Here is a 12,641-nt window from a genome sequence, read left to right on the forward strand (position 1 = left end):
CGTGCGTGCCCAAGATCCCGAGAGGAGAATGGAGGAGAAGGGATTGCAGTGTGGCCATCCCCCCTGGGGATGATTTCTCGCTTTCTGTCTCTGTCTCTCTGTCTGTCTGGCGAGTGCACATGCCCTATAGCAAAAACCTCTCAAAAAAAAAAAAAAGATTTCTTTCACATTAAAAGTATCAAACATTTTAATTCATAAAGTGAACAGGAACAAAAGGAGAAAAAAAATCATATACATCAATACATAAAATGTATTTGACAGAAACAAATACTCATTACTGATGAAAGCTATTAATCTAGGAAAGAGATGAAATTTCCTGATTCAAATATGGCAGGATCTAAATTCCTAAAACAAACATCACTGTTAATAGTGAAATACTGCAAGTTTTCTCCTCGAGATCAGAAAGACAAATATGCCTATTAACAGCACTGTTATCACTTCTATTTAACATTTTAAAGACTCCCAACCAGTACAGAGGCAAAAATCATGTACATATATACATATATTAAGGTATAAAGCATAAAGCTGGCCCCATAGTGCAGTGGTTCAACTCTGCACACAGAGAGCCAGATACCACATGACTGGTTGTGGTTTAAATCTTATTTCTGAGAGTGACATACCAGGAGCGCGTACATGTGTGCCCCAAACCCTGAGGAGATGGAAAAATGGAGTAAAGAGGATTGCAGCATGATCATGCCCTATCAGGAGGTTCTTTGTCTCTCTTTCTCTCTCCCTCTCCATCTGGAGAGTACATGTCCCCTCCAGCAGCAATAAAAGAATTGAAGAAAAAGAAATAAATGGATATTAATGGTCACTAATAACCATATAATATTTTACATAAAATTTAAAAAGAATTTATAGGTAAAATATTTAAAATTATTAAGTAAAATGATCAATGTTGTAGTAGGGAAAAGTTCAATATAGACAAATTAATTGTATATCTATAGCCCCATCTAAATAAACGAATAAAAGGTAGATTAAGAAATGCTTTTATAAAGTTACTTTTAAAAAAGGTAAAATACCCAGAAATAAATTTGAGAAACAAGTACAAAATGTTCTTGCAAAAGAAATTAAAAACAGAGAAAGTACAGAACGAAATAATTATACATTGATTGAAAAACTCAATTTTTTAAAGTTTCCTCCAGCTAAGAATTAGGTTCAACCCACTCCCAATCAAATTTTTTTTTTTTAGTTTTCAAGAATGGGAATTGTCAAACTGACCTTAAAATGTATATAGAAACCGAAAGGCCAAGTACAGCCAAAGTAATCCTGAAAAGGGTGATAACTTGATTACTTACAATACCACATATCAAAAAATATTACAAAACCACAGTAATTAAGGCAATATAATATTTGCAAAAGAATGCACAAATAGGCCAATGGGAAAGTTGAGAACTTCTGGACGAAACCCACGTCTAACAGTCACAAGATTTATGACAACTCTAATGCACCTGAAAAATAACTGTCTTTTTATAATTGGTCCTGGATCAATTATTAGTTTTGAGGGAAAAATATAAAACTTGACATCTAATTCACATAATTTAAAAAATGAGTTCCAGATGAATCGCATCTCTAACTATGAAAGGTAAAGTGTTCAGAAGAAAATGTGGTATAATATCTTTATAATCGTAGAATAGGCAACAATTTCTTAACCAGGACAAAAATCATAATAAAAATGATAAAAACGGGACTAGTTCTGTAGTACAGTGGTTAAGTCCTGTGTATTGGGAACCGGATACCACATGGCTGACTGCACTTCAACTCCTAGCCCCACAGGCTTACAAAACATGCCAGATGCATGTGCATGCTTGTCTCAAATCCTGATGGGATGAAAAAATGGAAGAAAATGGATTGTGGTGTGATCACACCCTATGGGAGGGATGCTTCCTTTCTCTCTCTCTCTCTCTCGCAAAAAAAAAAAAGATTAAAAACTGATAAATTAGAATATATTAAAATACAGGGACAGCAGATGGAATAATGGTCATGTCGCTGAGCTCCCACATAGTCAACAGTAGTTCGAGTCCTGGACCCAGCAGCTTTAAAACTCAAACCAGGCTTACGTGCACACACGCCCAAGATCCCGAAAGGAGACTAGAGGAGAGGGGATTGCAGCATGGCCATCCCTCCTGAGGGATGATTTCTCACTTTCTGTCTCTCTGTCTCCCCATCAAACTTATTTCCAAAATGCATAGAGAACACATATAAAACAATAAGAAAAAGGGAGACAATCCAATAGAAAAACTGGACAAAAGATTTGAAGAAGCACTTCACAAAAAAGGACATACTAATGGCCAATAATAAAATTAAGGCAGTCATTTCCATTGCTTCCATTTATATAAAGTCCCAAAACTGCAAAGTTATCTTTTAGAACTTTAAGAAGTCATAGTAGTAGTTAGTTTTGGGAAGGAGTAGCAACCTGATGGAGATTATGTGGGAGCTCTTGAGTTTTAGAAATTGATGGCATGCCTGCTAAGTTTGTCTCACAATATTATCTCTGCTGTGGTTCTTCTTCCTGATCTAGATGATGTGTGATAAGAACTTATAGAAGTTCAACAAACTGTGAATTTATGACTTGCTCACACTTCTGTTTTTATGCACATTATACTTGAATAATAAGTATATAAGCACACACATTAACAAACTAAGCAAACTAACGATAACAACCACAGTAAATTTACTGTGTGAATAAAAAAAAATACAGGCAAATTCAGCCCGTAGACCACCTGTTTATGATTTTTGCCTGATGAATATATTATAAATTTATTTTGAAAAAAATCCTTAGAGGACTACCAGATGGTGTAATGATTATGTTGCTGGACTCCCACATAGTCAACCATGGTTTAACTCTTGTACATGGCGGCTTAAAACTCATGCCCGGCGTGTGTGCATGCGTGCCCAAGATCCTGACAGAAGAATGAAAGAGAATAGATTGTGGAATGGTCTACTCCCTGGGGGGTAGTTTCTCACTTTCTGTCTCTCCAGCAAGCACATACACCCTTTAGAAAAATCTCATTTTAAGAAAACAAAAGCAAAACAAAACAAAAACACCTTGGAAGACTATATTAAACCACTTGAGGGCCAGGCCTACAGTCCAGTTAAGGGAGCTATATCTACATTTATATGTATTTAACATTTTACTGAAAATACTTTCTCATAGCCAATGAACCCCAACAATCTTTCATGTTTTATAAAAACATTTTTTCTCTTTTTTTAACATTCAATCACTGTATATCTTTAAACTATTGAAAATGAATTTTCCCAGCATGAATATCCTGTATGTTAGTCCAGTCAAAGAAATTACCGTACACATTGTCCTCAACAGATAATTTTCCTTTTTTTTTTTTTGTTTATTGAATGGTTTGCTTTTTTCTCCCATATTTTCAAGTGATAAAAATCAGTTACCCTAATCACATGCCATTGTGAAAATCAATAAAAAGATGTGCGTCCCTGGAAAATTGTATTTCTGACAGATTCTGTGTAACATATAAAACAAACTCAAGTGGAAAAAGTTCAGTCCCTCTTAAACGCAGAATAAAGGGATAAACCGCCATATTTTAGAAACTCTTCTTGTCTTGTGAGCTTTGCTGCATTGCTACTGCCATTGACTAGAGTATTGATACTTCTGTGATTCCAATATTTATCTGTTTTATCATTCAAATATTATTTCTTGAGCTCCGTTTATACCAACATAATGACTTCGTTTCCTAGAATACTCTTTTAAATGACTTTCTTAATACATCTTCATTGATTATCTCCCATGAATCGAACCAGGTATGAATAGTTTGTAGTCTTTTGACAGCGTCCCTTGAGACGTAATTAACCTACATACTAATTGTGTTTACCAGCTGTAAACAAGAAAGTCATTACCAATCAGAACTTTGTGTATGTGGAATTCCAAATCTACGAAATCAAAAGATTAATATACTTGGTTTGGAATTGGTATGGGGAAACAAAGCACATAGATCATGAGTTTAAACTAGGCATTCATGTATCAAATGAACCATGAAAACCATAGAGAATAAGGATTTTAGAAATAGATGGCATGTCTGCAACATTTTTCTTACGGAAGTATCTGTGCTGTGGTTTCTTTCTCAGTTATTAATGTCACTATGACATTCAATTGACATTCTGAAGTTATTAATGACAGAGCCACATGTCAATGAGCAACTTTTTGTCAGGGTATCGACCAAAACATACAAATCTGAGTGACTGGATTCTAATCTGGCTGTTTCCTTCTCAAACTTGTTTTAAAGGACCTTAAGTCAAGCATTCTGATTTGCCGAATGAAAGCTAGGCCATTCAATTTTGTTTCTCAGTTGATTTTAGCTCTCATTATGTAAATAACTCAAAAAGGAAAAATAATGTGAGAATTAATATTGAAATTTCATAACCTAATAAACATTCAGGTATGCAGTCCATGTAATAGACAATAGTTATTCCCTGATGTAGTCCAGAAATTCCAAATAAACTTAAGGGACTTGAGGGTCTGCCAGTGGCATTTATGACTCATTCTTTCTAAGAGGATTCGATTTGGCAAATATTTATTACATGCTTATTATGTGCAAGACACAGCCATAGATATTGCAAAGAAATGAAAGTGAGTAGGGTACAATTTTTTTTTAAAATTTTTTTGGAGAGGTTTTTTGCTATAGGGCGTGTGTGCTCGCCAGAAAGACAGAGAGAGAGACAGAGACAGAAAGCGAGAAATCACCCCCCAGAGGGGTTGGCCACACTGCAATCCCCCCTCCTCCATTTTCCTCTCGGGACCTTGGGCATGCACGCACACGCACCCGGCGTGAGTTTAAGCCGCTAGGTCCGGGACTTGAACATGGGAGTCCGGCGACATAGCCATTACACTAACTGCTGGTCCCAGTAGGGTACAATTTTTAGACTCTAGGAATTCTAGGAATTCAAGTGTATATGTTGATTTGGCTCTTACATGAAGTACCTCTTCTAATTAATCGTTTTTCTTCTAAGTCAACTGTGTAGTACCTTCAATGTATTAATATTCTTGGAACCTCTAGTTAGAAATGAAACTCATCTGCCCTTATCACATTCATATCATCCGATTACTGTATGATTTAAACAATATCTTTAATTAGCAAATTAATATCATGTATTTCCACATTACATCAAATATTTTGTCATTTCCAAAATCTTAATTGTTAATCAGTGAGTCGTTAACTTGTTTTCAAACTACAAGCTGTTAAGAAATGTAAGTACTTAGAGGATAAAAGGACAGATTAACTATTAATGTGATGTGTCTGCAATAGTGGACACCCTACTTAGCATGACTATTATGTACTACAGCCTACAAAATTATTCTTCATGCTCCCTCAGCAGAGCTAGAGCGCCATATGGCCATGCTTGTTTTTCGTCAAATAATTTTTCCATAAACAGCTGGTGAACTGTTTTTATTGTAACAGTGCACATATTTTTTGAGACAGTTGGGAAGGATTGATGCAACGCTCGTCACGGCCTGTTTTTATGTCAATGTTAAGAAGGAATTTGAATTCATATTTTAAAAATATGGACTTCTGTGATCTTGTTACCATGGTCAGTTCATAAGGAAGGTTTTTATCATTTAGTTCAGTACTTACTGGCATGTTTCTAAACCTGTCGTAAGAAATAAAAATTAACCATAAAAAATCTTCAACTTATTAGCATGCCATATCCAGTGTTTTTATTTTTATACTCTCATGAATTTTTAGAGACAGAGCTGATATGTTTTGGACTATTTTACAGGCAGTTTTAATATGACTATATTTGGTTTTGAAACATAGCTTCAACACATTCTTATAAGTGATATAATAACCAGAAGATTCTTTAGCAGTGTTGTTTGTACCTGTGATTTGAGTTGATTTGAAGACTATTTGCTCCAATAGCACTCTCCTTCATCCTCCCCAGCAACAAATTGCATCTGTTAATGTCACTAGTGAGTTCAAAAATACAGGTAGAGGCATTTTCTTTTGAATTCTAAAGCAATAATGACCAGTCCTCAGATTTTTTAATAAGGAGATTATCGTAGTTCTGAGAATGTTAAACCACAAACCTCTAAATCTTTAAAACTAACTGAATAGTTAATGTTTCAATATCTCCCTGTAACCAGCAGATACTCCCATTAGAATACTGGTAAGGAATCTTATAATATTATGCCTCATTGATTCTTTTTCACAGAATGTTAGAGACTATAAAATATGTTTCATTAGGTAAGAGGATAAATGTTTATTATGGTGCCATTGAAAACCTTAGGACCTAGGGATCAGAACCACGAAGAACATTTACCTGTCACATACTAATGATATGTGTGTATGCAATGGAAGAGGAAGGACGAAGTACCCCAAGCCTATTGTTTTCATTGTATTCATCTATCTGCACTTTGTATGTTCAATTAACTCCACTTAGGGGAAATAGATATATTTTCACAGAATACTTCATTTTTTATATACAAAATAGAAAAAGAAAGGATCTTATTTCATTTTGCTAAAATTTTAACTTCTTATTAAAGAAACTTATCTGGAATAAGATTAACAATGGTGAATGCATTTTGTGGGTAACTTCTCAATTTAACATACAATACTTAAAACTAATTTGTTGATGTTGATTTTAATTGGCATTCTATTTATTTTCTCCCAAATATATAATGTTCATATGTATGTTAAGAAAATGGATTGGGTACAACAATCACTTTCGTAAAGATATTTTCCCTTTCATTAAAGATTTACTTTACTTCTCTAAGGTTTTAAGTCTAAGAAGGAGAATATCAATTACAGAAAGAAATTCAACTATTAAATATTACATGTACTGTTAGGGGACAATACTCATGGATTGCTTGCATTTCTGTATATCTTTCAAGTGAGACAATGGTTGTCCTTTGTTCCAGACATCTTGTCGAGAAAGTCTGTGTAGAGAACAGCCTTAGACAGTAAATATAACTTCTTTAGATCAAAGAAAAGACATCCTTACTGCCTATGATACATGATTCAAGTTTCCTAAGCCTAGGGTTCCTCTCCTGTAATGCAACCCACTATGCATGCTAGTTACTTGGAACTCTTTGCATCAGCCCATGGGAACTGGGGCTTAGGAAACAAGTGCTGATTTTATGGCTACTATTATCACTATAAATAATAAAATCTTCGGTCTCTTACTCAAGAGCTTTGTATCTTCTTTTTCTTTTCTTTTTTTTTTTTTTTTTGAGAGGTTTTTGCTATAGGGCGCGTGTACTCACCAAAAAGAGAGACAGAGAGACAGAAGGCGAGAAATCACCCCCCAGGGGGGATGACCACTCCACAATCCCTTCTCCTCCATTCTCCTCTCAGGATCTTGGGCACACACACACACGCACCAAGCGTGAGTTTAAGCCACTGGGTCCGGAACTCAAACCTTGGTTGACTACATGGGAGTCCAACGACATAGCCATTATGCTAACTGCTGGTCCCAGAACTTTGTATCTTCTGCCAGCAACCATGACTATGACAGGCTAGCATGTCAGCTTGTGAGAAGGGTAAAATCTCAGACTCTTCATGGTTCTTGACAGCAATCAAATATATCTGTTTTTCTTATTCACAAACAACAACCCATTAATAGCCTTTAGAAGATGTAAAAATAGACAAAATTTAAAATATTTTTCTCCAATTTTGTTTTGTGATAAAGTGTCATGTATGTCACCAGTTTGAACTTCTTCAAGTCAATTAACTTACTTAAAATGTAACATTAAGCGACCAGCAGTTTGTGTAATGGCTATGTCGCTAGACTCCCATGTAGTCGACTGCAGTTCGAGTCCTGGACCCAGTGGCTTAAACTCACACTGGGTGCATGTGTGTGCATGTCCAAGATCCAGAGAGGAGATTGGAGGAGAAGGGACTGCGGCATGGCCATCTCCCCTGGGGGGTGATTTCTCACTTTCTATCTCTCTGTCTCTCTCTGGCTTTCTGGAGAGCACATGTGCCCTATAGGAAAAAACCTCTACAAAAAACAATATAACATTAAAATGTGAGATATGTAATATGGTGAGGAGTGGAAATAAAAAATAAATACACTTTTGATATTGGTTATTTGTCAAAATGACTTTATAACCATTTTAGCTTGTCTAATTGTAGTGCTACATTTTAACATAACATTAAACTTTGCTCACTAAGGTTAAACAATGATGATAAAAGTAAACTTTATTGTTACATACATTATTTTAACTTGTTTTTATTTTATTTTATTCTTTTTTTTTCATTCAATCACTGTGTGTCTACGAAACATGGAAAATGAATTTTCCCACCATGGATATCCTGTATGTTAGTCAAATCAAAGAAATTACCATGCACATTGTCATCCATGGAAACTTTTCTATTTTTTTTAGTTTATTGAATGTTTTGCTTTTTTTTTCATATAAAGTGGACAAATATGGAAGATTTAATGTTCAGCGAAGCAAGCCAGACTATGAAAGAGAGGCATTTTATGTCTCCATGTAATATCTACTGAATGTCTGCACTTCTATGGCAGAAACTTGAAGACTAGAAGGCATAAAAGCAAGGGGAGCAACGGTGGATACCAGAGACAGTATGAAGGGAGAGCGGGAAATGAAATGGGGGAGGGAATCAAGGGGGAAAACATTTTTACTTGTTTATGTTCAGTTTTTTACTTTAAACAAATGTCAGACTGTAAAAATAGCATATATAATATATAATATCTGGGCCAGCGCATGGCCCAGTAGTTAAGGTGGCTGGATCCCACATGGCCGACCAGGCAGTTTGAGTCCTACCCTTGGTGGTTTGAAAAACACTCTGGGCACATGTGTGTGAGTGCCCAAAATCCTGAAAGGAGGGAAAGATGGAAGAGGAGAGAAGGGAGAGATGGAAGAGGAGAGGAGAGAGAGGTGGAGGAGGAGGGATTGTGGCATGACCACCCCCTATGTGGACTGTTTTCCCACTTCACTTTCCTTCTCACTCTTTTTTTTCTCTCTTTCAGGCTTGTGCATGCACTTCTGGTAAAAATTAACAACAAAAACTATAATATACACATAATTATGATCTAATTTATAATAGTCATATCATTTGTGTTTATACATGAATATAAGATTTAGGGAACATATGTGACTATTTAAGCTATATCACACTAAGTTCCTTTGCTAAGTACTTACGTGACTTTTTTCTTCTTTTTTTAATGTTTAAATAGCATGAACAATTAAGAAAGGAAGGAAACAAAATTCATAATTTGCATTACCTTATGTAATTCTCTAAAATATTGCCTTGTAATTTTTTGTGGGATTATATTTAAGAGTACAGGGGGGAACCAAAGGTGTTTATTGAAAAATTACATGGCTTTCTCAAAGGCTCTTTTTGTCCGGTCCTCTTCCTCTTGTTTCATTTGTTTTTGTTTTTGTTTTTATTTTAGCACGTGTCCTTGCCAGAGAGAGAGAGGAGAGGAAGAAATCATTCTCAAATTGGGTGTGGTCATGCTGCAACTCCTTACCCTCCATTTATCCTTCTTGTCAGGATTTTGGGCATATACCCACATGCACCTGGCATATTTCTCAAGTTGCCAGGCTGGTATTTAAACTGAGGTTGACCATGTGGAATCCAGCTCCTTTAACCCCTAGGCCAAAGGGCCATGGAGTTCTACACAATTTTAAACATACACTTTTGCAGGAGAGGGTAAACATGCAATTTTACACCCCTGTGTAATACTGCAAATATAATCAGAGTTTTGCATACACATGGGCATCAGTATTACTAATTCCATGTCATGATTATCTATATTACAATTGTGTTTGCTAGAAATGGGAGTATCTTCTTCTAGTATTTCATCAGCATCAGGATTAATTTACTGTCCCCAGTGCTGATCAGCATACTGATGGTGGTGGCGTTAAGAGTTCTGGGCAACATGATGGAGTTGTTTCTATCACTGAAAAATGAGGACTAGCCTAAAGAACAGATGTAGTTTTAGTCAATCATTTTTATGTCTTGATGGCATTATGAGACAAGAGGAAGATATAATTAAAAGATATTTTTGATCCTATAGCAAACTTTTCTGCCTCAGTAGTCTATGAATACTGTTAAAGCTCCTTCAGGAATAGTGTTGGCATTCTGTAGAGTGGACCCTGAAAACTCAAGTATACGTAGATGTGAGAAAATAGACTTTTGGGCATTCACCACAGTGCTCTTAATTTTATGATATTTGAAATCTGTGGTTCCTCTTCTTTTAAATCTGTTCTCAAACCTAGAAATTCATGAAAAAGTCATTGCTAGCATTTGTCCCTAATTTCTAGGCAGGATGTTAAAAAATCAAGACAAGTAACAAAAATGTCAATATTTGTTATATAATTTATAACAAATAATAATAACTATTGATGGAAGTATTTATTTTCTCATTAAAGCTAATTTTATTATGCCAAAAATCTCAACTCATCCCCTAGTCTAATCCTTGGGGATAGATATGGAACCTGAATTAATAATCAGTTAAGACTTGAAGAATGGAGAAGAAATTAAGGATGTGGTGACTATTAGGGCATGAGACACTGTCAGTGAAATAGTGAATAGTTGTTGATTTACAACATGAATTTCAGAGATGGCAGAAGTATTAGACAGGGGTTAAGGATGCCTGCTGCATGAATTCTTGCTAAAATGACCTTAAATATTAATAACTTGTTTGTGATTATAAAATCAATGAGAATACTCAAATATGATCTAGATGAGAATAACTGTGTCAAATGCATAGGTAAAGCACAGTGATTTCTGTAGTAACCAATACCAAAGAGAAATAGCCCAGCTTAAGCAAAGTACCACTTACCTGTGAGGTGAATAGTCAAAAATGAATCCACCTAAACTAGGTCTATGCAATGTACAAATTGCTCACATACATTATTTTACTCTCGTCTTTGGAGCTTATACTTTGTAACTGCTATGTATAATTATTTTAGCACACTTGAATATATTTATTTGTCATATGTAGGTTAGTTACTATTATTCTCTTTTGTTTAAAATAACTTATTTAGGGACCAGCAGTTAGCATAATGGCTATGTCACTGGACTCCCATGTAGTTGACCGGGGTTCAAGTCCCGGACCCGGTAGCTTAAACTCATGCCGGGCGCATGTGCATGCATGCCCAAGATCCCGAGAGGAGAATGGAGGAGGGGGGATTGAGGCATGGCCATCCCTGAGGGGTGATTTCTCATGCTTTCTGGCTCTTTGTCGCTGTCTTTCTGGTGAGCCCATGCACCCTATAGCAAAAAAAAAAAAAAAAAAAAAAAAAATTCCAAAAAGAAAAAAAAACCCTCATTTAGTATTTCTTATACCTTTGTGATTATTATACAGTAATGGACTCCTGTTATGGTAATAATTAACGTTTATTAGTAACACATAGTTAAACTACCTACATAACTGTTTTGCAATACCTCTGGCTTCAAAAAGTGACTCACCTGGAACTTAGCCTTAATTACAAACCATTGTTACCTTGGTGCTCTTGTTATTATGAGCTTTGGAATAGGGGTAATTATAACCAAAAATATTAGAAATGACTCACGAATAAAGCTATAAGGTAAAGCCTTAAAATATCTAACAGAATCACAGACTCATTAGTTGAAGAATATATATATATATATATATACTACCATCATAGTTTTATAAAAAGAAAAATACAGTAAAATTACTCAAATATTTGGAATTGAGTAATATGTGAACTATTTTTATCAACAAGTTAAATGAAGTGACTAACCAAGCATTACTAATATAAAGCTTATTAGATATTCACTTTCTTTAAAGTTCTTTTGTTCTGTTTTACTACCATACTGGTATTATTATTAAATAATATCGTGCACAAAACCTAAATGTATAAATGCATACACATATATAACCCATCCCTAGTCAATATATAGAAAATTCTACAAGCTTACATAGATTAATCATGCCTCTCCCACCCAATCCCAATAGACCACCTTCACCTTACTCTTCCTTCAACCACAGTTCTGATTTCAACTATAGATTAGATTGGCTTCTTTGAAATTTTTTTTTTTAACAGATTTACAAAGGTGTAACTGATATACAATAAACTGCATATGTTTGAAATATATACAATTTATTTAAAATATGCAATGTGATAAGTTTGGCAATATGTCTACACCCATGTAAACATTGATCTCTCTGCTGCTATGCATTAGCTTTCATTTCCTACATCTTATATGAATGGAATCATAACAGCATGTATTATTTTGTCTGGCCTCTGTCACTCAAGATAATTATTTAGAAATGCACCGATGTTAGGGCATCTATCAATAGTTCCTTACATTTATTGCTGAATAATATTTTATTGTATACACCGCAGTTTATATACCCAGTGACCAGTTGATGGACATTTGGACTATCCCCAGCTTTTTTCTAGTACAAACAAAGCTGCCATGGACTTTTATATGCACATCTTTGCACAGACACATGCTCTCATAGCTCCCTGATAAATACATGGGAGTTTAATAATTAGTTCATATTGTAGATATATGGTTCACTTTTTTTTAATAAAAAAATTTAGTATTTACTTAGAAGCATTCAGAATGTCAACAAAACAGCTGGAACTTTTTTTTTTTTTGCAATTACAGAGTGGTATTCAGTTAACAGAACAACAATTATTTCCTATAAGCCGGCTCAAAGAAAACCCAAAA

The 12,641-nt window shown here is 35.0% G+C and overlaps 1 pseudogene; it reads right to left on the reverse strand.

Moving 5' to 3' along the window:
• LOC106735983 (high mobility group protein B1 pseudogene) overlaps positions 1-12,641 on the reverse strand; it is a 36,426-nt pseudogene that overhangs the window by 22,976 nt on the left and 809 nt on the right.

This window comes from Tupaia chinensis, unplaced genomic scaffold, assembly GCF_000334495.1.
Source record: "Tupaia chinensis unplaced genomic scaffold, TupChi_1.0 Scaffold000600_1, whole genome shotgun sequence".
In the NCBI taxonomy this organism is placed as follows: domain Eukaryota; kingdom Metazoa; phylum Chordata; class Mammalia; order Scandentia; family Tupaiidae; genus Tupaia; species Tupaia belangeri.